The 25,957-nt window shown below is 43.7% G+C and overlaps 1 long non-coding RNA gene across 1 annotated transcript; it reads left to right on the plus strand.

Annotated features, from left to right (window-relative positions):
• The first annotated feature begins 4,626 nt into the window (after positions 1-4,626).
• Positions 4,627-24,940, plus strand: LOC309538896. The gene is made up of 3 exons (XR_014222472.1): positions 4,627-5,101; positions 19,962-20,140; positions 24,689-24,940. It is a non-coding gene; the product is annotated as an uncharacterized lncRNA (long non-coding RNA).
• Positions 24,941-25,957: the final 1,017 nt, after the last annotated feature.

Consider the following 25,957-nt stretch of genomic DNA (forward strand, 5'->3'; position numbering starts at 1 on the left):
GTAGACATTAGTAACGCCTAATGGTACCAGTAGCTTTCTTTAAAAGAAATAATGATTTTTTGAGTTTCTCTCAGAGTCACATACGTAGTCTCATACGCTGCCATACAAAACTGAGGTCATTCTGAATTACATAAATTTTATTTCATTTCCTCAGCTTTCATCCTCAGTTCATCATATATTAAGACTATGTTTTTCATTTATTTCTCATACAGATGAGGAAACAATACACACAACTTTCTCCAAAGAGAAAGTTATAATTTCACTGTATAATTGCATTATAATTCCACCCCTACCATTGCACACCCAACTGAATGTTTAAATGTGTGAAATGTTTGAATGCTTATGTTTAAAGTTAGGGTTGTCATACTGGAATACTTTTGTCGGCACCAGTGTCCAGGCAGAAATCGCTAAAATGTCTGGGAAATTCTGGACAGATGTCAACCCATGTTGGATGTCTAGATTTTGCCGAATTTCCTTAAAACTAGCTCAGTGGCAGCCCTATTTAAAGTATCAATTTTTCTACAAATAATAAATGTTAATGTTGTTTACTTACGGTATATTGATCAACCAAATGCATATTTGTCAAAAAAGGGCTTTTATTTCTAAAGAAAATGATTTTTACAAACAAGGCTTAAAATAAAGAATACAGATCCCTCCCGCAAAACAAACAAGCCAGTTAGGGTCAATGGTACAACTGAGGATCGATGATGGAGTCAACTTGAAACATAGCAAAATAGTAAAATGAAGCACTTTGTTCAGCTGTATTTGCAAGCTACATTAAACTCCCAAAGAAAATAAGGACAGAAGAAGGGGTCACATCAAACCTAATGTGACACCACAAGACAGACAGATTACAATACCTCTGGAGGCATGCAAATTACTGCTTGATGATGAGCAATGAATAACAGCAGCAGTACTACACCCATTGCATAAATGCTGCAATGTTGCAAGAAGGTTCAAATCCAAAAATGCTATTTTTGCAAACCACCAACTGTGGTGTGTTGTGATTCCCATTTCTTTAAGCTTCCAAGTTTGAGTAACGATCACTCGGTCAAATGATGAACAGGTACAGAACAGCTAATCCCATCTCTACTGTTGAGTCCTTGTTTATCGTTTGGAACATAAGGAGCTGTAACTAGTACTATTGCCTAAAGTTTGCAGAGAGTGCACATTCATGCACTGGACAATCATGCAAGTTGTTTGTTTTTTAATTATGTAAAATGGTGTGTGTGTGTGTCCACATATTCACTCACATACTATTTTTTTTAAAGGTGGGGGCAATGGAATACTATAAATATACCCATTTCAACAATATACTGCCGTTCAATAAAACTATTCACCCCCACTTTCCCATCCTAAATTTCCTCTCGTTTTATGGGAAGTGATTCTTAAATAGAATTAATCAAATAAACAAACTCACTGGACCCCAGGAATACCAGTCCAATTCTAGATTGCCAGCACAATTGGCTGGTGCTGATGGGAATTGTAGTCCAAACCATCTGCAGGACATCTGGTTGGCAAAGGCTGATATGATATATATACCAATAGAACTGGATCCTTATGTAGTCGAAGTGGTACCATCCATGCATAAAAGGGGGTGGTGGCAGGATAATGGTTTTACAAACAAAGGGTTCTGTCCAAATGTTCGGTCTAGAGGGGGCCGAACATGACAAGTGGTCCCTGTATGCTGACTGTTATGCAGAGGATAGAAAAACTAAGCAAAGAGGGAAATGCATTGGATTATCCTCAAAAAGATAATGTCTGGAACCCTGAACCGTAAACTTTGATGCAGGTCCAACTTGTGGAATCAGTTTCACAGTTCAGTGGACTAGGGACTAGTTCTCACTGAGGTGCTACATGGCTTATGTTTCTGAAGTTTGGAGAGCCAGTGTGGTGTAGTTGTTAGGAGCGATAGACTCGTAATCTGGGGAACCGGGTTCGCGTCTCTGCTCCTCCACATGCAGCTGCTGGGTGACCTTGGGCTAGTCACACTTCTCTGAAGTCTCTCAGCCCCACTCACCTCACAGAGTGTTTGTTGTGGGGGAGGAAGGGAAAGGAGAATGTTAGCCACTTTGAGACTCCTTCGGGTAGTGATAAAGTGGGATATCAAATCCAAACTCTTCTTCTCCTGTATGAACTTAGCCATTTGCTGTGATAGCCATTAGCAGAGGCACCGACTTGCACCCAAGATTGTGGGTGCTCAGCAGCGCACTGCAACATGACGTTGTAAAATTACTCGTGCATCATGTGCTCATGACGCTGGGCTCCATGCTCGGCTGCTTCCCACTGCTTTGCCTCCGCTGGCTTACTGCTGTGGTGGTGACTGAGCCAGGGCCTCCACTTCTGCCACATGGCCTCCATTGGGGCCCTCTGCAGATGTGGTTGCGCTCCTGGAAGTGCAGCCTGGCTTCCTGGGTTGCGGCTATGGCTGTGGTGGGACTCGGTGGAGGCCTCGCACTGGAGGTCTTGGCCTCGTTGCCGAAGAGGCTGTGGTGGTGAGGGCGGTAGAGGCCCTGGCCTGGTCACTGCGGCAGCGGTGGGGGTGGTGCAGCCAGCCAAGTGCATATCTTTGGGATGAGACCTCCTCTACCCCCTCAAGATTTTGGGGGCCTGGCCCCCTGCTTACAAATATTGAGGAGGCTGAGACACCCACAGCCCCTTAGAGATGGTGGCATTGGTCACTAGAGACCTTTCTCCAAGCACCCCTGCTTTAGTAAATAGACAGGTAGCCACCATAGATTAGGATTTTCCTTTGGCTGGCACCCAGATATATTTGATTAACACTTACTCATCTCCACCCTCCCCAACAAGCATTAAATCTGCTGTGCTTACATATGATTTAACAGTCATTATCATTAACTTTCTTTCCAATCTCACACTTCAGAGGAAGTGCTTCAGCCCCTGCTATCAAACGACCCCCAAAATGAAATTCCCCTTTTCCACGGCTGCTCCTAGATCAGCAGGGAAATAAGTGCACATAGCAGACAAATAATATATTGCATCTGTCTGGAAGTAAAGTGAAAGGTGGGAGGACAGAGCGTAGGTCCATGCTAAACAGAAGGGAGAAAAGTCACTTGTAAGACGGTTGTTAGTCTCCACGTGAACACAGATTGGCAAAACCTTCGAGATATACTCCTGGGACAGCTCTTTCCTCAATTCAGAGAGGCAGCTTTGATAGAATATCTTGTCTATCACTGAGGACTGAGTTCAAAAATTACATTCTGTAGAGGAATCACAGAGCCTACAGTACCTCTTAAATTCTATCAGGTCAGACTCAGTATGCACCGGCAGATTGATGCTTTATCCTGAAACAAGGTTGAGACTCATCATTCTGACATGTAACTGCTGGGCCCCTGAAAAACCCATGAATATAGATAAGAAAAAGGACGAGTGAGTGCAGCCTGGCTTCTAAAGACGACATAGTGCTTTTCTCCCTTCACTATCTGCCTTATGCAGGTATCGGCAAGGGTTGGAGGGGGAAGGGATTTCCATAGATTTCTCTCTTTGTAACTTATATTGCAAATTTGATATCATCTTCTTTCTTCTCCCATGGTTTTCTTACACCTTTGTGTCCCAGAATGTCTAGGGAAGTAAATAAAGAAAATATGGTTAGGATTGTCACCCCACCCTACTCTGTATGCTTGTGTAACTCATCTGCCTTAAGAATGTCTTTTTTAAAAATAAAAGCCCCCTTCTCCCCCTGCCAAAAAAAGAAGACTAGTGAGATAACTGGCTGATCTAAGTAGACAATCTGATCCTTCTTGGTATTTTGTTATGTTGAAACTCTATATATCCCAAATATAGGTGATATTTACCTGACTGTAGTATTTTCAATTCAATTTTCAGCAGCAACTTTAATAGTTTTTCTTAAAAAAAAAAAACCCGCACAAGAGTACTTTTTGAGCATGGTGACTTACCGCAGCCTTGCAAATATGTCTGCAAAAGCACTAGCTCAAGAAAATATTCCGCTTGCCATATCTCCCCAATTTAAGTCTGTGGTAGGGGACACATTCACTTCTGAACAGCCTTCTGGGGAGGTTGGGGGCTTGTGTCAATAATGGGCTAGAGGCAAAGTGGACAGATCCATGAATGTAAATGTTATCATTGTATGGTAGGATAGTTTCTGTATACTCAGACACCCCTCTCTGTCTTCTACCCAGGCAAGTTAAGAGCCATTAGCAGAGTCTGAGGACACATCTCTGCCAGCCAAAAAACATTCAAAGAGTGCAAGAAGCAGGGCCATTGTGGATTCTTTTCATTCCCATCCAGGCAAAGTTTCCCTTGAACTCCACCTAGTGCATTGTCCAAACCATGGCAACTGGAACCCTCCTAACTGGTGGAAATGGTTCAAGGGAAGAACACAAGATGCCTTTCCATAGGTTCCTAACTAGACCAAGCACAGAGTAACAAACATGGAAGGACAACAGGAAATGCTGGCGAGGGTAGAAAGGGGAGCCAAACTAACTTGGGCTGGAAATATCTGTCCCAGGAGAGATCTCATGAAGACTGTGGGGTTCATATGGGAGAGGACTGTGGCATTTGCCTGTTCTTTTGGAAATGTCTGTACAGGGGGAGAGAAAGGGTTAATAGGTAGAAATAGAATAGCCCAGAAGTGGAGCCTACCTGTTTTTAAAAGGCTTAGCCAGAGGTTTAGACAGTTGGGAAAAAGCAGTTGGAAGACAGTTGGAAATATAGACAGTTAGTGCAGTTGGTTCTTGCTTGAGGGGAGGTAGAGGAGTTAGAGTGAGTTAGAGACAGGAGAAAATAAGACTAAGAGGGTAAAGGGTAAGAGCGTTTCGAATGCATTTAAAGTTTGTTTGTGTTTGCAATAAACTACAATCTTCATTGTTAACTTGAGAACCTGACTGAGACAAAGTGTTTTACCGGGGAGAACCTGGTTGGTGGCAGCGGATTAGTGGTGTATGGGTAAATAGTCCATGAAACGACTGGGGGCCACAACTCTCCTGCTTCCTTGGCAAAGAGGTGTACCCTTGACAAAGGGAGAGTGATTTAGCAGGAAAGTGATCTGGAGTCATTATCCCATCATGGAAGCTGGTGGACACAAGTTCCCTGGCTTTTGGTGCAGGGTAAAAAGTTGAAGGTGAGTTCTGTGTTGCTGTTGTTTAGTCGTTTAGTCGTGTCCGACTCTTTGTGACCCTATGGACCAGAGCACACCAAGCGTTCCTGTCTTCCACCGCCTCCCACAGTTTGGTCAGACTCATGTTTGTAGCTTCGAGATCACTGTCCAACCATCTCATCCTCTGTCGTCCCCTTCTCCTTGTGCCTTCCATCTTTCCCAACATCAGGGTCTTTTCCAGGGAGTCTTGTCTTCTCATGAGGTGGCCAAAGTATTGGAGCCTCAGCTTCACGACCTGTCCTTCCAGTGAGCACTCAGGGCTGATTTCCTTAAGAATGGATACGTTTGATCTTCTTGCAGTCCATGGGACTCTCAAGAGTCTCCTCCAGCACCATAAGGGGAGAAAGGTCAGCAGAGCTTCTTCCTGAACTATTACTGCGCTTTTGTGTGTAAATCCTGGGTGGGAGTTCTTGAACTTTCGTAGTGTTAATGACTTGTGGATTACCTTACTGATAGGGAGAGACAATGCTTAGGGACACTTCTAGGGAAGGAATGGCCTGCACATCTCCACTGAGTCTGGGTGGCTTAGCCCTTGCTGACAGAAACTGCAGTCCCACCCTACATACAAGGAGACACACAAACCTTTCTTGTCTTATTGATATCCAGAAGTGAAGGAACCACTATACATGCAGGGGGGGAGAGATGTTGGGCTATGGTTGTAATGAAAACTAGCCCACCTCATCATGGCTATGGGAGAGAATGAAGCATCAATTTCTTTGTCACAGGAAAATCTATGTGCATAGTAGAACAGTAATTGTGTACTCATCTTGGGAAACCATTTACTGTACTGACAGTTAGCATCAACAGAGAATGGGGGGTGTAGAAGGAGGGAGCAGCTAAGGAGGAAACCTAGAACATGCAGCAGGCAGAATAAAAGACACATTGGGCAGATTTTTAATTTTGCAGTTAGTGTTGCTTCATGTGCTCTAGAGATCAGAATGATTGCAGAATCCTCAAATGTTGCTTTAATGATGATTGCACAATCCAGAAAATGCCCAGGCACGTCTTCCATAATGGCACGGAATAACTACACCCCAGGAGGTATCAGGCTTGGCAAATCACAATTTGCATGATATTTCCTCTTTTTAAATGGCTATTTCAGTAGGCTTGCATATGGACAGTAGCTGTATGTTTGTCCATCACTGTAGAACCACTTTGGGCACGTTAAAGCATCCATCCATCTGCAACTTGCTTCTTGGCTCAGACAAGTGAGGGCATATATTGGCCAAGAAACACACCTGGCCCCGTGTTATTGCCTACTTTATGTTCATTATCTGCATTTTCATGAACAATTAGGGGAATAAATCTTCTTCAGTGGCCAATTTTATAACCTGAAGACTCCTGCTGTAGAAATGTTATGGGGAAGCTGATGCAGTTTTGGCAGTATAAAGTATATATCAGCAATCCCCAAACTGTGTGCTAAGGCATCTATGAGTCCAAATTATCTACCAATCTAGGGTCTGCCTGCTGTGCCTTTGCACAGTTCATGGAATCAAAGAATCATAGAGTTGGAGGAGGTCTTGTAGGTTGCTCAAGCCATCCCTTCTGCTTAGTGAAGAAATTCTGAAATAGAGCATCCCCCAACTAGTGGTGGTTGGTGCCCATTAGGACTGGTGGGCAGAAGGCAAGGAGACCAAGGGAGCCAGAACAAAGGACACCCTCTTCCCTGCTGAGCTTCAGGGGCAAAAATGAGGCTAAAGAGGAAGAAGTTGACAGCAGTGCTACCCATTGGACTGGGTGTAAGATGACAGGGAGAGGCATAGTGGGGGTGTGATCAGAAGGTGGTGGACGTATTCTGGATATTAAGCCCATTCTACTCGGTCATGTGACCTGACAGCACACTGAAAATTAGGCTGGAAAAATGGATGGCATAACTCAAAGTCTATTTCAAAGGCTTGTTTCACCTCTGCCAGGCTTAGGTGAGCTCAGCCAGCAGCAATTCCTATGCTGAATGGAGTTTCGATCCGGTGTAACTTTACACTAGCTTAGCTTATGCCACCCTTGCTTCCCACCAGCTTCTTGTCTAGTGCATTGTTCCTTTAGGGACACATGCAGTTTGGCCATTAAAGGTAAAGGTACCCCTGACAGTTAAGTCAAGTCACGAATGACTCTAGGGTTGCGGCGCTCATCTCGCTCTACAGGCCAAGGGAGCTGGTGTTTGTCTGTGTGGCGTTTGCCCTCCTAGGTGTGTGACTTCATACTAGGTCATAAAGAAAGGGTTAACTAAGTGTAAAATGATTAACCAATAGGAACCCAAGGGGAGGAGTTAGAGTTAGAGTTGTTAACAAGTCAGTCTGGAGTTAGAGAAGGGAGAGGGAGGAATAGTCTGTGGGTTGGGCTACTTTGATGTGACAGAGTGAGAGAAACTGTTAAGAGGAGTCAGTTAAACAGTTGGGATAATCAGTTAGAAGTATTAGGAAGGTAAAGGTAAAGGTAAAGGTACCCCTGCCCGAACGGGCCAGTCTTGACAGACTCTGGGGTTTGTGCGCCCATCTCACATCTATTGGCCGGGGGCCAGCGCTGTCCGCAGACACTTCCGGGTCACGTGGCCAGCGTGACAACGCTGCTCTGGCGAGCCAGAGCCGCACACGGAACGCCGTTTACCTTCCCGCTGGTAAGCGGTACCTATTTATCTACTTGCCCCCGGGGGTGCTTTCGAACTGCTAGGTGGGCAGGCGCTGGGACCGAGCAGCGGGAGCGCACCCCGCCGCGGGGATTCGAACCGCCGACCTTTCGATCGGCAAGCCCTAGGCGCTGAGGCTTTAGCCCACAGCGCCACCCGCGTCCCAATTAGGAAGGTATAGGTCAGTAAAGAAACTAAGATTAAGAAACTGACAAGAAAAATTACCTGAAACCATAAACTTGTTAATGCTTATAAAATAAACTTGCTTATTTGGTTTAATGTTAACAACTGTCTGGACTCTGTGTGTACCCAAGAGAAACGGGTTGGTGGCAGTGGGGAAGTGATCACAGTGGTGGCACAGGGATCAATAGACCGTCAAACGTCCGGGGACCCTGTGTGATTGCCACAGTCCACTTCCACAGACAGTTTTTCCAGGTCATGTGACCAGCATGACTAAGCCGCTTCTGGCAAAGCCACAGCAGTGCACAGAAACACTGTTTACCTTCCTGCTGGAGCAGTACCTATTTATCTACTTGTACTGCATGCTTTCGAACTGCTAGGTTGGCAGGAGCTGGGACTGAACAACAGGAGATTGCCCCATCGCGGGGCCTCGAACAGCCGAACTTCCGATTGGCAAGTCCAAGCGGCACAGTGGTTTAAACCACAGCGCCACCCGCGTCCTAGTTTGGTCATTACTCATTTTAAAAGCAGGACGGTTTCAAAGAACATCTGCTGGAGCCAAGTATGTAAACATATGGATTTTGCTCTGTTCAGAAGCCTTGAGCAAGCTTTTTTTTCTTCTACTGGGGTTGCCTCTGTCTGTTCGAGGCATCTGCACACAGCTTGTGTGGCGAGTGGCAGCACAATTCACTCTTACACGTAAGCGTAAAAATAAAAAGCTATTTTCAAATGTAAGAGCAAAGTGTGCGTCCAGTTTTAATGCCGAGTGAGAGAGTGGGAGGGAAAGTTTGCCTGGGCAATCGGGAGCCGGGGGGGGGGGGAGAGAGAACTTTAACAATTTCAAAAGGCGTTTTTGCATTGTGCTTTCAGCTTATCCATATTGGCTGCAACAATCCTCTGAACAGCTGGATTGTTTAAATTCCGCGGAAGCCACTGGGATTTCAACAGCCTAACCGTCTATAGGGTTTCATCGATTATAGATTGTGCACGCAAAAGGCAATATTAAATGCTCAGCCTTCCTTCCCCATTCCTAAAATTGTTACATCTAGGAGTGTGCTGCCCCCACTCCCAACCCCAACCCAAATATGCGCCAACGAGCAGGAGGAGATTGTGCTGGGCAAATGCGGCTACTTTGAATTACCTTGTTCAATTCAGGGCTTGCAAGCTGTACCACAAAGAAAATAGGATCAAGTTACAAAAAAACTGCTGCTGATGCTGCTTCCAGAATATCCGAGGAGGGGGCAAAATGATTTAGGGAGGTTTATCCTGCTAACCGGATTTACTGAGCTTAGTACACTTTTTGCTCTCTCACTCTCTCTTTTAAAAGTCTAATACAGAACAGGTTTCCTTACATAGAGATTTGGCAAACAAACTTCATTTGATCTCTGAGAGGAGCTTAAAGGGGACTTAAAAGTGGGGATGGAAGACTGCTCTTTCATAACATAAGAAGTGGTTGAATCCTTCCTTCTAATCCTTAAGTGGAGCATGGCTAAATATTTAGGTCAATTTCGTTAAATTGCCCTTTTTTCCCTTGCGGAAAATGAATCTCTCATTTTATATTTTGGCCTGGCTTGGATTGCTTAAATATAAAAGAAAGAAAAACTTAAATTACTTGATATACATACATTCAGTTCCGCAAATTACAAAATGGAAAAATGGAGATGTAAAGTGTATATTCAAATGGAACGAAAACGTCCTTCAGTTGTCCTGCCGTGGTTTGAATCTCTTAGGTAGCAATGTGTAGGATCCTTCCTTCCTTCCTTCCTTCCTTCCTTCCTTCCTTCCTTCCTTCCTTCCTTCCTTCCTTCCTTTCTTTACATTTTATTTATGCTTTTCAGACTTATACATTTCACTAATTTTACGATCATGTTAACATTTCCAAACTTGACTTCCTTCCCCCTCTTTCTGAGGTTCCTTAAATTTGTTTTTAAGATCTTCTGCATATCCAAATTAACTTAATTTGCTCATTTATTCATCTACTATAAATACATACTCTTATAAAACTGCATGTTATTTCAATAATCCTGCCAATGTTCTTATCTGTTTGCAATTTATCTGTAAATATTCAATAAACCATTTCCATTCTTTAGCAAAAAGTTTGTTGTCTTGATTTCATTTCTGCATGTTCCATAAGTTTTTGTATCCATTCTTCCTTTGCTGGGACTTCTTCTTCATTCCATTTTCCAAAATGGAAAATGGTGTAGGACCCCTTCTGAGTCATGTCATTAGTCTTTTCCAAAATCCTTTCATTTCTCTTAAAAGTTCTTGAATGACGCTCCTCAATAGAAGCTTCCAAGTCTGCCAGCTTTGGACAACACATGTGGATCCAGCAACTAAATGCTGCAATGTGGAGTTCTCTTGTATAGTGATCCAGCCACTCAGCCAGATAGTCTTGACTTCCTTCAGGATACTATTCCCCTTTTCCACCTGGTTTTCCTGACTCACTCATCTACAACAGTCCATCAGCATTCCATGGACAATATATTCATACTGCTGAAAAAATTGAGGTTCTCCGAAGCTCCCCCTTGTGTTTTGCATACACAAGCATTGGCACTCATGCCTAAATACTGGAAATAGAAGTTTAATGGATCTGTGGATGCCCTGACTCCCTTGGGTTTCTGAGTGTCTTCCTCACCCTTGATTCCTGGGTGTTAGGATTCAATTGATTACTGCAATGCGTTATACTTAGGGCTGCCTCTGAAGACAGTTCAGAAACTTCAGCTAGTGCAGAATTCAGCTGCCCGTTTGCTCACTGGAGCAGGATGGTTTGAGCATATAATATAGTGATCCTGGTCCGACTGCACTGGCTACCAATTAGTTTCTGGGCCCAATTCAAAGTGCTGGTTTTGACCTATAAAGCCTTAAATGGCTCAGGACCACAATACCTCAAGGGACCGCCTCTTTCCATATGAACCTACCCGGACCCTGAGATTATCTTCTGAGGCCCTCCTTCATGTGCCCCCTTCAAGAGGTCCGGAGGGTGGCAACACGAGAACGGGCATTCTCTGCAATAGCTCTCCATCTGTGAAATGCTCTCCCCAGTGAAGTTCACCTGGCGCCTTCATTATACACCTTTAGGCACCAGGCAAAAACGTTCCTTTTTAACCAGGCCTTTGGTTGACCTGGTCGACATCCTATACCCTTTTAAAATGTGGCTTTTTTCTGGGAGGGTGTTATTGGGTTGTTGTTCTTATTTTGATTTTCTATATTGTGATCTTTTCTGTGAACCGCCCTGAGACCTCTGGGTATATTGTGGTATATAAATTCAATAAATAAATAAAATAATCAGTGTTTTGAGAGTTAAGATGGAACTGACAGGCAATGGGTTTAGAAGTGTAGAAACAGAGTCCATACCAGTAATTTTCTTAATGTTCTCTATGACAGGCAATGTCATATAAGTGTAGGAGGAAGGCCTACATGTCCTGCAAGAAGTTGGAGTCTCTGTGTGTGTACATGCGTGAGCAATGCTTTGCAGGGCTGAGCCATATAGCTCAGGGATAAATTGGCCTTGTGTTATGCTAAATGTGAGTTACTGGAGTTATTGTTGTTTAGTCGTTTAGTCGTGTCCGACTCTTCGTGACCCCATGGACCAGAGCACACCAGGCACTCCTGTCTTCCACTGCCTCCCGCAGTTTGGTCAAACTCAGGCTGGTAGCTTCAAGAACACTGTCCATCCATCTCGTCCTCTGTCGTCCCCTTCTCCTTGTGCCCTCCATCTTTCCCAACATCAGGGTCTTTTCCAGGGAGTCTTCTCTTCTCACGAGGTGGCCAAAGTATTGGAGCCTCAGCTTCACAATCAGCTTCCGGGGTGGGTTTGTTAATTAATCACAGGCATGGGTGGCCTAATTGTCAGGACCACAGCATGCTAGAAGGAGAAGTTCATCGCTTCCATCCCAAGGCACAGTCATTGAGACTGCCCACCAGCATATGCTACTTGAGGCGATTGCCTCATTCTGAGTAATGGCTTTATCCCCCATGAATTTGTCTAATCCCCTGTTTTTATTTATTTATAAAAGAATTTATGAATCACCAACTCATGAACAATATCATGGCAGTGTTCAATAAGATTATTAACACTTCATGGAAGACAGGAGTGCCTGGTGTGCTCTGGTCCATGGAGTCACGAAGAGTCAGACACGACTAAATGACTAAACAACAACAATTGTATAAAAACTTAAAATACACAGCAGACCAAAACTGATTCAAAACAATTCTCTAAACAGTAAATTTTCAGCAGATGATGAAATATCAGAACTGTCTTATTTCAGTAGGAGCAGCATTCCAAACTAATAACAACAACAACAACAACAACAACAACAACAACAACAACAACAACAATATATTTATAACCTGTCCATCTTACTGGGCTGCCCAAGCCATTCTGGGTGGTTCACAACAACAACAACAAAATAGTAAAAACACAACACAGCATCAAAACTTCCCTAAACAAAGTTGCCTTCAGATGTCTTTTAAAAATCACATAGCTGTTTATCTGTTTGACATCTGCTGGGGTGGGTGCCACTACTGAAAAGGCCCTCTGTCTGGTTCCCTACTAGTGACTCTATACTAAAAGCTATAGTTTGGGTAGAAACTAAACTGTGGAACATTCAGGAAGGTTTCTCCAAATGATTGCAATGATCTGACGAGTCTAAAGTTCCCTTTCATTGCTAGTCTTGTTTCAGGGAGCCAAGAAGAGAATTTTTAAACAGGGAACAAGACCTCGTTTTAAGATTCCAAGCCAAATTATTAAAATATAATTGCCATCCAGCGTATTCCTTTTTTCTTTTCTTTTTTTAAAGGTGGCAGCACTGGTCTTCTCTTGAAAATCAGAAAACACATTTCTCTCTTCCATTTCTTTTTGTGATAAATACTGGTAATCAAATTTTTCTACTTGAAGGGAAGAACAATTCTTATGCTGCTGCATGTCACGAGGAAATGAATGGCTAGTATTTTCAACAAGCTTGGGGCCAAAGAAAAGAAGCCTTCAAACAAAAAAAGCCTAATAACGGAGGTTTTTTTGGTTGGGGATATAATCTGCTCTGAAAGGTTGGTAATGTGAGCCAAGATGAATATCTTACATTTCAGCTTCTTGAAGGCATCTTCAGGCAAAGTGAAAAGAGACTGTTTCAAAACCTAGAATGATTCCTCCCCTAAGTTTCTGTTAAATGTTTGAAGAATCCCAAAAGAAATGACTTTTTCAAAAAAAAAAAACTACTTTAAAAAATGTACTTTTTCAAAAAAAAAAAAAAACACAAAGCAAACTGTGCCCAACCTGTTCCCTCTGAAATGTTGTCCTATCATTACTCTGGAGCAATTAAAGCTCATGTATTACAGCATATTTCTGAGATGCATGCTTATAATGCTTCCAAATCACATACAGTGGTACCTTGGGTTAAGTACTTAATTCGTTCTGGAGGTCCGTTCTTAACCTGAAACTGTTCTTAACCAGAAGCACCACTTTAGCTAATGGGGCCTCCTGCTGCCACCATGCCGCTGGGGCACGATTTCTGTTCTCATCCTGAAGCAAAGTTCTTAACCCAAGGTACTATTTCTGGGTTAGCAGAGTCTGTAACTTGAAGCATCTGTAACCTGAAGCATCTGTAACCTGAGGTACCACTGTATTCAAGTTTCCATCACATTTGTTATAAATGAATGGGGGCGGATTGTCCCATTTTGCCACCTGAGGCAAACGGGAAGGTGCCATCCTGCCCTGCCACTTTTGTGTCACCCCTCCCTTACCTGGGTTGCGTGGCAGCACACATGAAGCGGTGACAGGCTCCGGTGAGATATAGCATGATCTCATGCACTCCACGAGATCTTGCAAGATTTCAGCAAGATCTTGAGTATGTTTCCGAGCACAATTCAAAGTGTTGGTGCTGACCTTTAAAGCCCTAAATGGCCTCGGTCCAGTATATATGAAGGAGCGTCTCCACCCCCATCGTTCTGCCCGGACACTGAGGTCTAGTGCTGAGGGCCTTCTGGTGGTTCCCTCACTGCGAGAAGCCAAGTTACAGGGAACCAGGCAGAGGGCCTTCTCTGTAGTGGCACCTGCCCTGTGGAACGCCCTCCCACCAGATGTCAAAGAGAACAACAACTACCAAACTTTTAGAAGACATCTGAAGGCAGCCCTGTTTAGGCAGGGTTTTAATGTTTAATAAACTATTGTATTATAATATTGTGTTGGAAGCTGCCCAGAGTGGCTGGGGAAACCCAGCCAGATGGGCGGGGTATAAATAATAATTTGTTTGTTTGTTGTTGTTATTGAGAGATTTGGGCAAGATATTGCCAGAAGCCAGCACTGCTTCTCCACTGGTGGTGGAGGCAGCAGGGTGGCTGAGCAAGGTGGGTACCACCTCTTGGGCTTCTGCCACCCGAGGCAGTTCCTTCAGCCCACCTTATGAGCAGGCCGGCCCTGAAATGTCCATACAAGCCATCCTATGGGATAGGTTGGGGTGAGAGTTAGTCACTGGGCAAAGGTCACCCAATAAACATAATAGATGAGGAAGGATTTCTCTCTAGTGATTTAATCCAACTATTTGTCCTCTTACACTGGACTTTTCTTTGCCAACCAAGTTTGCGATGGAATAAAAACTTGCCCGCAATATCTTTACTTAGCTTTATTTTTGGTAAGAATTTAGTAAAAAAGCTGCAAAACACCCCTTCTCACCACTACACACTCCCCCAGTCATTAACCAAATTCTTTAACACTACACTAGTCGATTAGTAAGTCAAACAGAGAGTACAAAATAAGAGAGTAAGATAGCAAGATATGATACAAAGCATTTGGTCAACTTAGATACAGTATTCAAAACAATCCATTATCCTACCACATCGCTGCATTCATTGCAGCAGGTAAACTCCCCCTGCTAGTTAGGCAAATTGCTAACATACCACAGGTGTGCTGAATTGTCGATAGCTCACAGGTGTGCCGCCGTGCAGGCTAAGATTACAAACACACACACCTCTCTGAGTAGCACCATTGACCACATTAATATTAAGAAACCTTTTCACCAGATTGCTATGAAAAATGGAGTTCTGGTTTTAGGGATAAAATGGCTGCTGGCTGTGCCTTTCTTTGCAGAAGCTAGGTCAAGTGTTCTGTCCTCAGCAGGCAGCACCACACAACACAATAATAAAATTCAGAGAACACTAATGCTATAATCATGGGGCCACTTACTTGAAAGTAACCCACAGTGAGCAAGTGGGACTTAGTTGAGGAAGGACCAACTTAGCTGTCAGTTAAACAACAACTGCTTTGAATTGTGAAGGTCCAAGCTTCAGTCCCCAGCATCTCTAGGTAGGTCTCGGAGAAACTGATCTGAGGTCCTGTAGAGCAGCTGCAGGTGAATAATTAGTGAGCTAGATATTCATATGGCAGTTTCCCCCCTCTTTTTTGCAGTTTTATTTATTAAAGTTATTATGTTACATCGGTAAACATTATCATATTACATCACAAGACTTATTATCATAGCTGTCAACTTATAGATTTGAAAATAAGGGACCAGCAGCCTCGAAAATAAGGGATCAGCAGCCAAAATAAAGGACTTGCAGCCTCACCTGTTCCAGGCACTCTAGTCTTCCTGTCCTCCTGCAGTCTGATCAAACTCATACTGGTAGCTTCGAGAACACTGTCCAACCAACTTTGTACCCAGAGCTTCAAGTGAATAGAATCTGAATCACATGTACCACAAGGCCTATGCAGCCTCAACTTAAGATGGCTCCCTGGCCTGGCTTTGCACTGCAAAGTTTGCAGCAGCACGTGCAACAAAATTGCGTCCAGCATTCAAAAACCCCCGCAGCTTGCATTAACTAGCCACACACACAGAGCCTCCCCTCCTCGCCATGAGATCACCAGTCACTCACCATTTTAGTCAACCAGCTTCTTTCTTTCCCCCCATAAGTCAATCGAAGGAGCCTCCAAAACAAATTCAAAAGCCCCCCTCCCATGAGATCTCCTTTCCTTTTCCCCCACCATGTGCCCCCGCTCCAGACAGACCTTTTCGCCGGCAAGGGTGAGTGGGCCGTTGATGACGTATCCATCCGAATCTATCCGAGCACTCAGCACAGGTATGTTCAACTTCTGAGCCCCTCTGAGCCAAAGGCAGAATGCCCAGCCAGCAGCCAAACGAAGCCTCAAGGAAAACCACCGTCACCTCTCCGCTGGGAAGCGCTGAGCAAAGGCGAGTCCCCAGGCAATGCAGCCGATTTCATAAGCACAAGGCATGCAAGCTCCACCCCCCCAGTCGTTCTTAGACTTCTTATTGGGTGAGCAACACAGCCAAACAACACAGTTGGAGCCTCCCTCCTCCCTGGCCGGCAGGGAGGGAGGGAGAGGAGCTGCTTCCTTTGAAATTTAAGGGACATCATTTAAGGGACATCCATCAATAAGGGACAGCAGCGGTACATGGTGCTGGAATAAGGGACTGCCCCTCTAAATAATGGATGCTTGACAGCTGTGCTTATTATACTATAATTTTCAGTATATATACAAAGTTTATATACTTAAAGGAGAAAGAAAGAAAACAAAAAAGGACAAAAAAACTACTCCCAAATAATATATATATACCAACACTTTGGACTTCCTGTCTATCCCGTTGTATATTCCTTTTTTTTACAAATGAATGTACTCTTATTATTGTATGTTTCTTTACATTTTATCCAATACATTCCTATATCAATATGTACCCTTGGTCTTATTTCTCAACTCAGTCTCTCTCCAACGTCAATCGAATGCTAGCATAAGTAGCGAACCTTTACTGTATTTTTGAACATATATCTTATATCTATCCCACTTTTCCATACATTTTTGTTTCGAATTGCCTCTCAGACTATTGTCAACTGCGCCATTTCAGCAAATTCTTGTAGCTTGTTATGCCAATCCGTTATTGTCAGGACTTCTTCTTCTTTCCACCCATTTGCCACCAAAGTCAGAGCTCATATGGCAGTTTTCTATGTGCCTATGCTCCTGAGTGAACATGACAGGCTCAAGTACTAAGATGCACTAAGTACAGAGTCCATGGCAACTGCAGAACTCTTTTATCAGTTGTGACATCATGCCAACTAATGATCCCAGCAACAGTGCATGCTCAGGCCTCAGTGCACATCACCATTTGCTCTGGCTCCAATGTGCTTGCACTTTTAATATCTGAAGCCTAGTATACAGTTGCCTGTTGTCTTTGTCCATGGAGTTTTCTTGGCAGGGATACTGGAGTGGCTTGCCGGTTCCTCCTCCAGGTATAGTAAAAGCAATGGTTTTCCCAGAAGTGATTTATGGAAATGAGAGCTGGACCATAAAGAAGGCTGATCACCAAAGAATTGATGTTTTTGAATTATGGTGCTGGAGGAGACTCTTGAGAGTCCCATGGACTGCAAGAAGATCAAGCCTATCCATTCTTAAGGAAATCAGCCCTGAGTGCTCACTGGAAGGACAGATCCTGAAGCTGAGGCTCCAATACTTTGGCCATCTCATGAGAAGACAAGACTCCCTGCAAAAGACCCTGATGTTGGGAAAGATGGAGGGCACAAGGAGAAGGGGACGACAGAGGACGAGATGGTTGGACAGTGTTCTCGAAGCTACCAACATGAGTTTGACCAAACTGCAGGAGGCACTGGAAGACAGGAGTGCCTGGCGTGCTCTAGTCCATGGGGTCATGAAGAGTCGGACACGACTAAACGACTAAACAACAACAGTATACAGTTTATATGTATCCTGTATATTCTTGAAAAAGTCTGAGAAATACAATCTCTTCCGCAGCTATGCTTGTCATTTCTCCTTGCTTCTCTTATTAAACTCATTGTAAGTAATAAAATCCTCAGTGTTTCCTAATCTTGCACCTGTAGTAGACTATCATGAGAGTTCACTTGCACCAGTCCACAAGTGTTATGGCTTTTATGCTATAATATGATAATACTCTTTAGTCTTCATGGAAGGCGGAGTCTTAATTTCCATAATAGGCAGTTGAGCTCACTCTTGAACTCTTACTATTGAATCCAAATGAGTCTGATTTGATGTCAAATGAAACCATCTCACAGTCTTAAGAAGAAGAGTTTCCAGACCTATTATTTCTATTGCAATAATAAAAAGGACCGTCTTTCATACTATAGTGGCTTTCAAAATGCTATGTTTCAGAATGAAAGGCAGACCGTTCTTCTTTGACCAATAGCTCAAAATAATAAGATCCCAAATCAAAAGAAAATCTGTAAAAAGGAAAAGGAAAACAGACTTCCTTGTGAGATATATGTGGGTAATGTGGCTGAAATCCTTAAATTAGATGAACTAAGGTCTGAAATATGATTTCTATCTGCCACAGGAGCAGCCTGAAATCTTGTAAGTTTGGGCTCTGATTTTCAGACTTTGCTGCCACTTTGAAAAGCAACTCATCAGGGTGTGATGTGGGCAATTAGATTCCTAAGCAGCTCTGAATGCCTAGGGAAGAACTAAGTGAATCAGCGACTGGGGGGACGAATCCAATATAGATGTATGTGTGGGTCTCTATTACACATCCTTAGAATCAGGCAGTTTAAACACTATAAAGCAAAATATCCCATGACAATTGTGGTATGAGATAGTAAAACTCCCATAAGAATTCTGTCCAAAAATGTATTAGGGTGCAGTTTTGTGGTCCCTGGGGGGCATCAAAGGGTACATGGGCTCTCCCTCTCTCAGTGCATAGAAAGAGGTCCATCCAAAAGAGAGAAAGAGAAAGAGAGAAGGAGAGAGAGAGAGAGAGAGAGAGAGAGAGAGATGCCACCTCTCTGAGGTGGTGGTAAAGTCCTCCACCATGTTGGACTTCCGACTTGGAGAGGGAAAACAAGAGGCGTTCTGGGGGGCATGTCAGGAGAGGCATAAATATACATATGTGATTTGATTGCATGCTGCCTTTCCAGAGTTCAAACCATGCTCAAGGCAGCTTACAACATAAAATACATAACTTAATAATAATATTTTTTCATATCCCACCCATCTGACTGGGTTGCCCCAGTCACTCTGGGCAGCTTCCAACAGAATATACAAAAGCACAACAGATCACCACACATTAAAAGCTTCCCAACACAGTGGTACCTTGGGTTACAAACACCTTGGGTTACAAACACTTCGGGTTACAGACTCCACTAACCCAGAAGTAGTACTTCGGGTTAAGAACTTTACCTCAGGATGAGAACAGAAATCATGTAGCGGCGGCGGCGGGAGGCCCCATTAGCTAAAGTGGTACCTCAGGTTATGAACAGTTTCAGGTTAAGAACGGACCTCCGGAACGAATTAAGTTCGTAACCAGAGGTACCGCTGTACAGGGCCACCTTCAGATGTTTATGGATGGTCATATAATTATTTATCTCTTTGACATCTGGTGGGAGGGTAGATCGCAGTGGTAGATCAATGTACTGTAGATTATTACAATAGTAGTCATAAACAATAAGGAAAACATTAAAAAATACACAACCAAACTAAACAATTTCCACATAAATCACAAGAACTAAAATAAAGATACAAAAAACAGCAGCAACCCACCAACCACAGCAACAACCACCACCCCTACAGCAAAAAACCCCAAACAGCACCCCAGCCGAAGTCTGTTCAGCAGCCTCAGGTTTTGTAGGTGGAGTCAGTCCTCCCAGGCCAGCTGGCAAAAGGACTGCAAGGCAGGGAGCAGGTTTTCCAGGATAAGATGGTCTCTACGCCAAGTCCAGAACCACTGTTGTTTGTTTCAATGGGAGGGAAATATTGTGTGTGTGTGTGTGTGTGTGTGTGTGTGTGTGTGTGTGTGTTGCAGAGGGGGGAACCTGGAACTGAACATCAACAGGGAAAATGAACCCTACACTTTCTGCCCCATCCTTAGTCTGTCTGCTTCTTGTACCCCAGTAAGGCATGGCCCTTCCATCTCTTCCCAGTCCCACTTTCTACTGCTTCTTCAGTTCTTTGTCTCTACCTCATCTTCTCCATGTTTGGTGTACACGTTGTCTTACTGCCTTGTGCTATATTTTCTGTCAACTGTTGTTTCTTATTCTCCCTCCTCCCCACAGGTAGTGTGTTTCCAGTTGAAACAGCGCTTGATGAAATTTTGACCTGTCTTCCAAAGACAAAATATTCTCAGGAAACGTTTAGTATGGCATTCAGCTAGACTTTCACACCTGACTTGACTGGCTTTAACTTGCACCGTGTTACTTAAGACAAATTTGAGAGCATTAAAAAACCCTTTAAGGTAATGGGCTTTCAGACTTATGAATAAAGGAATGAAATTGGGACTAAAAGATTAACATGAGAAAAAATCGGACTGCATGGAGGGGTTCCTGCTGAGTTTGCAAACAGATTTCCCCCCCCCCATATGTATACTGATTTAATAATTAACTATATGATGCCATTTATTTCTTTTGTTTGCAAAGTCACTTTGCATAGGTCAGAAGCACATTTAAAGGTTCACATCCAGTTTTCTCTTCGATTTTTCCAATTTGTTCCAATGCTCAGCAAGCCGGGTTTTTTTGCAGACTCATAAATTTTCCGTAGATTGTCTTAATGGCTGACTCATTTTATTTCTTTGCTTTATTTTCCTTGCAAAATAATCAGTTTCCCAGTTATTGACATATGAACAAATCTGCTTGCCTTGGCTGGAATATTTCATTAAGCCTTAAACATCTAAATTGCAGGTGATGGATGTACTATTATTCTTAGTAAAATGTAGCCCATCTGCCTTAGTTTCCAGCATCTAGCTGCTCACATTAGAAAGTTATATGAAATTGCACTGGAGTTTTGTTTTGGTTTCTTAAATGAAATAAAAATCATCGCTGGCCATTACTTTCCGCAAACCCAAAATAAAACTAAGGAACTCACTTCCCACAGGAGGCAGTGATGGCTCCCAACTTGGAAGGCTTTAAAAGAGGACCAGAAACATTCATGGAAGAGAGCGCTATTAATGCTCTGCCTCCACAGTTGGTTGCAGCAATAACAATAACAATTTATTATTTATACCCTGCCCATCTGGCTGAGTTTCCCCAGCCACTCTGGGCAGCTCCCAATCAAATGATTAAAAACACTACAGTGGTACCTCGGGCTACATACGCTTCAGGTTACAGACTCCACTAACCCAGAAATAGTGCTTCAGGTTATGAACTTTGCTTCAGGATAAGAACAGAAATCGGGCTCCGACGGTGCAGCAGCAGCAGGAGGCCCCATTAGCTAAAGTGGTGCTTCAGGTTAAGAACAGTTTCAGGTTAAGTACGAACCTCCAGAATGAAATAAGTACTCAACCTGAGGTACCACTGTACAGCATTAAATATTAAGAACTTCCCTTAACAGGGCTGCCTTCAGATGTCTTTTAAAGATAAAGGTAAAGGTAAAGGTACCCCTGCCCGAGCGGGCCAGTCTTGACAGACTCTGGGGTTTGTGCGCCCATCTCACATCTATAGGCCGGGGGCCAGCGCTGTCCGGAGACACTTCCGGGTCACGTGGCCAGCGTGACAAAGCTGCATCTGGCGAGCCAGCGCAGCACACGGAACGCCGTTTACCTTCCCGCTGGTAAGCGGTACCTATTTATCTACTTGCACCCGGGGGTGCTTTCGAACTGCTAGGTTGGCAGGCGCTGGGACCGAGCAGCGGGAGCGCACCCCGCCGCGGGGATTCGAACCGCCGACCTTTCGATCGGCAAGCCCTAGGCGCTGAGGCTTTTACCCACAGCGCCACCCGCGTCCCAGATAGAAAAAAGATAGAAAATCTGAAGGGAGGGTGTTCCACAGGGTGGGCGCCACTACCGAAAAGGCCCTCTGTCTGGTTCCCTGTAACATCACTTCTCGCAATGAGGGAACCACCAGAAGGCCCTCGATGCTGGATCTCAGTGTCCGGGCTGAACGATGGGAGTGGAGACGCTCCTTCAGGTATACAGGACCGAGGCCACTTAGGGCTTTCAAGGTCAGCACCAACACTTTGAATTGTGCTTGGAAACGTACTGGTTTCAATGCTTCTGAATACCAGTTGCTAGAAACCACAGGAAGAGAGAGAGCTCTTATGCTCAAATCCTGATTGCTGGTTTCCCACAGGCATCTGATTGGCCACTGTGAGAACAGGATGCTGGACGAGACAGTCAGGTTATTGTGTTATTAGAACAGTTTCCTGGTTCTAAACTGAGCAACTCACAGCAACTTCATTTTTCTAGTAAAGTATTTCACCCTCTTGTGCTCCCCAGGGAGGGGGCACTCCCAAGGGGTGCAGGGCACAGAGGGTGCCCTCCCAGGCATGAAATAGCCACTTGGGGGCATTAAACAGTGCTTGCACCCTGTAGCCGGGGGCGGAGTGAGCCGCCGAGGGCAAACATTTGGCGCACCACGTGCCCGTGACTCCCAGGTCTCCCCCAGCTGTCAAAACGATGTCACCCCCTCAGTGAAGACACCCGGGGCGGACTGCCCCCACCACACACCCCTTCCTCTGCCCGTGGCTGTCTGCCCTTCTGTCCCCTAAGATCAGAGTACCACACACCAAATTCACAGCTTCCGGTTGCTGTCCTCAGTCTCAGGCAGCACATCGAAATTTCAGCTACTCCACTGATTGTAAGACTTTTCATTTTAGAACCAGGGTTCTCTCCTCAGGTGCAGTGGATAATGCTGTCCTGAAACCAGTCTTAATAATAACACTCAAAATGAAAAGAAAGAAAGATGTTAATGGACCAAGTAAATTTATGTGAAACTAGTTTTGGAAAACTGCTACAATGATGTATATGGAAACTCAGCCAGGGGGATTTGAAGAAGTCACCAACAGTGATAACAAAAGTGGAATTTTTACAGTTAGGATATGTGTTTGTTTGTTTGTTTGTTTGTTTGCTTGCTTGTTTTTTGATGTTTTCTTTTTATGTTTGTGGATATGTTTGTTATAAATTTGGAAAACCAATTTTTTTTGAAAATAACAACAACAACAACAACAACAACAACAACAACAACAACAACAACCTAAATTCAGTTAACAGTTTGCTTTGGTACATGGGAAGGGGTACAAACCATCCATTGCCTTTTAATAAACATGAATAAGACCAAAAGACAGACTTCAATTGGCATATCTAGATCCTGGGAGGAGGCGGGAAGCTCTGAGGTTTTGTATATTTCTATTTTTTCTTATTTTTAGCTGCAAGTCATCTTGAGGGGAAATGGTGGGGTTTAAATAAATATGTACTAAGACATCCAAACTGGAGTCCCAGATTTTTGAAGATGGCTTGAGCTAAAACTGGATATGCAGAAAGGAAAATAACCTGCAGATACTGAACCTGGCCCTGGGTTTGACACAACAGGAAATTGCTGCTTCTTGTGGATGAATGTTTTTCTGCACTGCCCACAGCTGTTTACTCTTGTATTGTAAATAATCCCTTAGGTTTTGCAATGCTTGGTGCTGTTTGCCTTGCTTAACAGTGTTTTCAACTCTGCAGTTTCTGTCTTTTCATTATTTGGTCAATTCATCAGGCCACAAGTGAAGGTTTCTAAAGTCATGTTTCTTTTTATCTGCATCACACCCACAGGGAAAGCTTCATGGAACTTGATTAGAGAGACGCATGAGTAGTAGAGCTACTTCCGTCCAGTGGCGTAGTGTGGGGGGTGCAGGGGGGGCCGGCCGCAACATCTGGGGGTTAGGGGGCGCAAATCCACGGGTTAGGGGGCGCAAATTACTTGCCTTGCCCCGGGTGCTGACAACCCACGCTACGCCACTGCTTCTGTCGCAAGGTTCTGTTTCTTCTTGGGTTTGTCCACAGTTCCTTTAGGCTTAATCTCTCCTCACTTGGAGCTTTATGTGGGGCTTTGCCTGAGATACAATTATTGCCTATGTCTTGGAGAAAAAGGAAAATGAAGGGAAAAGTCTCTGTATGGAATCCTTCTAAGCTGCAGAAGAATTTCTGAGGGAAGCCATTCAATTTGTTGTATATGTAAGAATGGCAAGCTAGCCAGACTTACATTCTGAACCAGGCAACAGAGAATTCTGCAACATCAGTAGTTGGCTTGGAAGTCATGATGCCTCCAGCTACTCTGAGGTCACAATGGCCCACAGCTACCAGCCAGTCATTGGGCATAGGAGAGAACAGGTTAGAAACAGTAACATATTATCTCTGGATGCCAAGGCTGGGAGAGTGGGGAAAGGAAGCAACAGTTTAGCTGGGACTTGTGAGAGAGAAGAAAGCAAGTCTGGAGTTGGAAACAGTGGCATAACATGGTTTGCTAGTGCCTGGGTCCTTACGGAGAGGGGTATTGGGAGGGAGGGGGACCAAGAATATGCACAAACATAGAACTCCCTAATGGCATCCACATCACCCAGGAGATCGCAGCCACAGAGATTTTTTTTTTTTAAGGAGTAGTTTCATTGTCTACAGAGGTTACTTCCTGGTTCGCATGGAGAAACCATTTTCAATGGAGCCCAGCAATAGAAGCACACAGCTGTATTGAGGCAGTACCTCAATTTTGTGCCTGGGGCAACCACCCCGTACCTCATGCCACTGGTTGGAATGAAGTGTGCTGGAAGGGGGAAAGGAGGTTTAGAAGGCACTCTACAGAGATGTTAAGGAACGTGGTGTGTCATGACTCTTGGCCTTATGAAGAATTTGCAACAGAAAAGCTTAAGAAATTTGGCCACTTGTGGAAGAAGTGTCTGAGGGAAAATGTGCTGCTTGTCATACTCTCCCCTCTCCAAGCCCACCCCGCTTAGCAGTAAGAAGATACTTTAATTCTACTCACCAATCTCCTTTTGCTTGGTAAATGATCTCTCAACTGTTCCTCTTTGCCTATAGGATTCACAGCTCTGGGTTTCCAGTTTGCTGAAGATCTGCTGCTGTCAGTAAAAATTATTGTTAAGTGACGTCGTGTATGATATCAAAAAAAGAAAGAAAGAAAAAGCACACATTTGCATATTTTTCTTAACCATGACTCCCATGAACTCAGAGAAGGAACAGTATTAAAACTGGAAATGTTACTATTGCCACAATGGCATATTAATTTGCAGGCCTCTTCGTAATCAAATAAAAGTGACATGCTTTGTACAAGTGTCGAGTCCACGTTTGACCTTTCTCAGTTCTTTAGCTTTCCTTTCTCCCCTCTTTACTGGTACTTTGTCAAACTGTCTTAATGTCTTCATCGAAAAGGCTCAGTGCACAGCAACTCCCCTTGTAGCCATAGAAACATTCATTACACTATTCTCTCTGGTTTGGCTTCACACTCCTTGTTTTTCACACAAGAAGGCAGAGGTAACCAAACAAGAGCTCTCTGTGTGAGATGCACACGGATTGCGTATCATGTTTTCTCTCATTCTTGCTTATTAATTTATTGGAAAATGTAATGTGAAAGGGTTCAAACACATGAAGGCAGCCGCATTGAAACAGAACAAAAAAAGATAGCAGTGAGGGCAACACACCTTCAGGTGACATTCATTGGCAGGCCTTGAAACAAGTTTGGCACATTTCTTCTCCCCAAAGATGTTTTATAAAACAAGACAGCAGTGTTCAGTCAGGAATGCATATATATATATATATATATATATATATATATATATATATATATATATACACATAGGGAAATGTATTCTTCAAGACAGGCTGAGGTGAAAGCTATTGCTGAGCTGAAGCAACCCTTGGTGTTGCAGCCAAGTTCAAGAGCTCTGAAAGTAGGAGCAGATTGCTCACTCGAGGGATGGGAGTAAACTCTGGAGTTAACGTGAACCAACCTAATTTGGACTTTCTGAACCAATGCAGGATGTGAACCACAACATTCACCCTTGACCGAATTTTGTTATTATTAATTTTTAATGGGTTTTTCAAAACTTTTTTTTTAAAATTCACTACACAGACAATGTATCATTTACTTATATTTTTTCTTTTTGACTCCCCACCCCTTCTGCACTGGTGTTTTTATTCTTATCCTTAGTTGCTGCATTATACTTGTTACTAACCCCCCTAAGTCCATCTTAACGTCATTTCATCCCACCCACGCTGCTCATTTCTCAAATTCTGTGCACGATTTCATATCGCTAAAATATTTTTACAGTCCAAAAAGGCCTCTTTTAA

The sequence above is a fragment of the Podarcis vaucheri genome (assembly GCF_965113315.1).
Source record: "Podarcis vaucheri genome assembly, chromosome: 8".
NCBI lineage: Eukaryota > Metazoa > Chordata > Lepidosauria > Squamata > Lacertidae > Podarcis > Podarcis vaucheri.